Here is a 5079-nt window from a genome sequence, read left to right as displayed (position 1 = left end):
AGGAAAAGGAAGTTGCTTCAACTTCACCCGAGGCACCGCGAGGAGAGGGCGGAAGTGACGTGTAGGAGACCGCCAGGCGGAAGTGACGCGTGACAAGGGGGCGCAGTGAGTTCTGCGTGTGCGCTGCCGCCTGTGTTGAGATGGGCGGGGATTGTTTCAGACTCCAGTCCCAAAGTGACTGGTCTCTTCAACGCGAAGCATTGTGTGCGGTTTTTTGTTTTTGTTTTCTTTTTTTTTTTTTTTTAAGGCCCAATATTATTACTGACGGAAAGCGTTTTGTTTATGTTCTGGGTTAGGGGGAGGGCGGTCCTATCTCATCCAAGCTGCTAATTGGTTGATGGTCCTGGCCATCTCCCAAAGGGCAAGAGCCCATACCTGAGATGTGGGTGGGGCACTCTTTAAAGAGACGAAATAGTCTGCGTAAAACTCAAGGGATTTGACTGATTTCCAGTTCTGTGTAGTTTCCTTAAGGGGGATTTCAGCACGGCCATGGTAGCACTCGCCTTTAATCCCAGGACTCAGGAGGTAGAGGCGGGCTGATCCCTATGAGTTCAAGGCTAGCCTGGTCTACAAAGCGAGTTCTCGTACAGCCAGAGCTACACAGAGAAACCTTGTCTTGAAAAACCAAAATAAATAAGCACATAAATACATACATACTATGCATAGAAACCCTGTCTCAAAATAAATAAATACTACACAGAGAAACTCTTGTCTGAGAAGGCCAAAATAAATAAATAAGTGGGGACTCTATTTAGCACTACCTGCAAATGACACTCAGCTGGAGAACTTTAGTCTCTTGTAGGGTTAAAAAGCCACCTTCCCCGGGCGGTGGTGGCACACGCCTTTAATCCCAGCACTTGGGAGGCAGAGGCAGGCAGATTTCTGAGTTCAAGGCCAGCCTGGTCTACAGAGTGAGTTTCAGGACAGCCAGAGCTACGCAGAGAAACCCTGTCTCAAAAACCAAAAAAAAAAAAAAAAAGCCACCTTCATCCCATCCCATCTTCCCCCTATGGATTCTCATCACAGGTTTGGAAACTACTGCTTCAGTGTTTGTAGAGGAGAAGATATTGAAGATACTGACCAGAGACACTGGGGATGAGGGGCATGGGGGGGGGCGGAGAATAAGAACAAGTCAATTAGTCTGTAATCTGATATGATTTTTTTTTAATGTGTGCATAGGTGTTCGAGTACCCACATGTAAAGCTCGGAGGACAACTTTGGGAGCTAGGTTGTACTTCTAAGGCTTGGGTCTCAAGGACTGAACTCAGGATGGCAAGCACCTTTACCCACTAAGCCATCTTGCCAGCCCAGTATCAGAATGTTTAAAATTTATTGAGCATTGATATTTTTTTATGTTAGAAATAAACTACATCATTCAATTTTACTAAATGCATTTTAATGAGAGACAGGCAATCGATCTAATCTGCCCTTGAAAAACTGTGCAGCTTCTAAAATTGTGGCAAATTAACCAATGACATTGAATAAAGGCACAGGGATGTAAGAATGGCTGCTATACCTTTAAAAAAAAATACATGTTAACATGTATGGAGAAAAACCTAACCCACACTGAATTTCTGGTAGTAGAAAGAATTTGGGTGTCCTTGTACTTGATTAGTCTTACCTGTGCATGAGATAAGAAGGTTGTTATTAGTCAGGGTTCTCTAGAGTCACAGAACTTATGGGTAGTCTCTATCTAGTAAGGGAATTTGTTGGTGACTTACAGTCTGCAGTCCAACTCCCCAACAATGGTCAGCAGCAGCTGTGAATGGAAGTCCAAGGATCTAGCAGTTGCTCAGTTCCACAAGGCAAGCAGGCAAAGAGTGAATCTTCCTTCTTTCAGTGTCCTGATATAGGCCTCCAGCAGAAGGTGTGTCCCAGATTAAAGGTGTGTACCACCACTCCTGGATCTGGGACTTGCTTGTCCCAGGCTGACCTTGAACTCAGAGATCACCTTGCCTCAGTCTCCAGGGATTAAACGCATGTACTACCTCGCCTGAACCTACTCTTTTTGTGGCCACTATGACTCAAGATCTCCATGTCAAGATCCAGGTCGGAAACGTGTTTCCCAGCCTCAAGATCTGGATCAAAGATGAGCCTTCGAATTCTGGATTGTAGTTCATTCCAGATATAGTCAAGTTGACAACCAGAAAGAGCCACTACAAAAGTCAACTGTGGAAAAACTTGTTTTGTTGGTGCCTTGGAGTGCAGTATCTAACCTGGCCCAGAGAAAATTGTCTATAAATGAACTTAACCCTGCAGTGTGGTGAAGATGAAGTGTGAGAATTGTTTCTGTACCTTTAATTTTTTTTCAAATCCTTTTTTTCCTGGTTTTTGAGACAGGGTTTCTCTGTGTAGCCCTGGCTGTCCTGGAACTCACTCTGTAGACCAGGCTGGCCTCGAACTCAGAAATCTGCCTGCCTCTGCCTCCCGAGTGCTGGGATTAAAGGTGTGCGCCACCACTGCCCGGCTCAAATCCTATTTTTACTGATAGGTCTTAAATGCTTTAACCTTCCTTGTAACCTACCACCCACCAGGGGTAAGGTAAAAGGAAGGATAAGGGGCTGCAGGGGTATGTGGACCTGTTTAGAAAGGTTCTTTGGAACAACTCCCATCTGTGTTGTCTGGAAAATGGCGGTTCAGTTCACAGGTCAGAAGTCAGTGGCAGCTCGACCCACTTGCAAACACCTCATGGATATTCCAGCAGTTCATTTCAGGAGAGTAGGGTTAGCAACAGCGGTGACATGACCTAACAGAGACAGTCAGGACTCAGCCTTGACTCAGTTCAGCAGGAGGGACCAAGAGAACGCCAGGAGAAGTTCTCAGCTGTGCCTCTCTCAGAGAAGCAAAGATCAGCAAAAACTTGAGACCTGCAAGCATTGTACAGCTAGCTGAACCAGCAAGCCAAGCTCTGTCTCCACCACTCCCTGGAATCCTATTTCTACCCCCCAAACAACACGTGTCCTTCACATGCCTTGCCTCAGCACGTGCATCCAATCAGTTTGAGTCCTGGGAAGCGCCAACAAACTGCAGCACACTACCAGAAGGATTTTTGGTGCATTTCTCTCTATGGCATCCCGACAAATGCTACTCAACTATGCAGTGTAATGTGGACCAATACATGCGTGTCGTTAGCAAAGAATCTTTCACCATGTGTCCTTTCACGTGCTTCCTTTAGCAGAACGTCCTCTCCTGTGTCTGCTTCAGCGAAACGTTCCTTCATGTGTTTGCCCCAGCAAAACACCATCCAACCAACTTTCCAAGGAACCCTTAAGTTTCCACTTCAGTTTCCTTGGCCCACCTGTTGAAAAGCATCATAAAAGACACTACTCTGACAAGCATTGATGTCTCACAGTTTACCATAAGGCCACTGAATAGCTAGCAAAGGCTAATATTGGGGAATAGATATACAGAGAGAACCATTTCATTATGAAAATATAGAGCGGGTTCCATAGCTATTAGACAGAAAGGGTTAATGTCTGCATGAGGGTTTCAGTTCCTACCTTTGGGTATAGCCTCCATGCGTGGTGCTCATTTAGGAGGAGATTTTAAAACCCTCAAGCTCCCTTCTGGCATTCCTGGCCAGAGGATCAAAGGATTTCTGCTTTCAAGTCCTTGTTCTGAGCTACCTGTCTTGTCTCTGTCTCTTCCTTTCATCTGCTTTCTTCCACGAATCTTGTGTGAGGACCCAAACTAGCCTCTGTGTTTCTTAAGAATAAAGCCAGCAAAATGGGGTTAGAATCTGTAACAGAATCTCAGGAAGATGGAAACAGGCCAAAGCCACCTCTAACTTTAACTTCTGAGTGCTGGAAGGAAATACTGAGAGGGGAACAAACCTTTCCTGAAAGTTTACATTCTCACCCTGTGAGTGCCCTCCCCGACCCCATCCAGCTACGGATGACGTTATCCTTCTCAGAAGTCCTAGTAAGTCATCTGCCATCTTCACACATGGCAAGACTTTCTACAGAAACACACACACACCACACCAAACACACACACACTCACACACAGGAAGATGGATGAGAAAAGAACAGCCTGGCTCATGAGGTCATGGGGTTTGGTTAGTTCAGATTTTGCAAACCAGGGAAATGGCTGCAGTTGGACTCCACTGGCAGAATCCTTGCCCACTAGACAGGAAAAGGTATCCATCGTTCTTCTTCCTTAGCATTAAGGACTTCATCTGATTGGATGGTGCCTAGCAACTTTAATGATAATCTTTAAACCACCACTTTAAATGGTAATTTCATATGACTCCACTTATAAATGTCTCATCATTTTTATTAATGTTATAATTTAATAAATACCAATATTTTTACTTATTGGGATTTTTAAAAATTTATTTTGATGCACGGCCTCACACTGTGCCCTGGAATGGACTAGAATTAACTATGTAACCTCAAACACCATGAGGATTACTTCAAACTTGTGTGTTGATCTCCTGAATGTTGAGATCATAGACATGAGTGACCATGCCTAGCTGTCTGTCTATGCATTGAGCGTTTCATCATGTGCTTCAGGCTGACTACATAGCCTAAGTTGGTCTTGAATTTATGGCCTGTTTACCTCAGCCAACAAAGTTCTGGTATTGCAAACATGTGCCACAATTCCTAGCTTGATTATATTTTTAAGGGAGAAGTCGGCTGAATTTTAAATAGTTTTTCCAAGTTAGTATTTGTTGAAGAAGAGCCCTATGTAACTTCGAATGTGTCTTAATATTATTAATGGCACAATTCTGCCACAAGGTGGCAGGAGAACATGCTAGTCCCTATTTTACAGCTTTGGTGGCAAGGAACTGCTTCAGTCATCTCAGACACTGAGAAACCTGGACAGCTACTTAAGGTGCCCCTAATGCTCTCAAAAAAAAAAAAAAAAAAAAAAACCTGAAACTTTATATGGACCCGCATGAAGGCCAAGCAACATACATACATAGCCTGTACTATGTATGTTCAGGAAAGAGAAGGAGTCTTAGCAGGGTCTGTGAAAACAGAGGAGCTAATAGGTGGTTAAGGATGGTACACCTCATTTTAGACTCTCCTAATAGCCAGAGGGGTGTTTATGTTCTTCATAGATTTGATCTTGTAT

Source organism: Mus caroli, chromosome 4, assembly GCF_900094665.2.
Source record: "Mus caroli chromosome 4, CAROLI_EIJ_v1.1, whole genome shotgun sequence".
Taxonomy (NCBI): domain Eukaryota; kingdom Metazoa; phylum Chordata; class Mammalia; order Rodentia; family Muridae; genus Mus; species Mus caroli.
Note: the sequence above shows the minus strand (reverse complement) of the source record.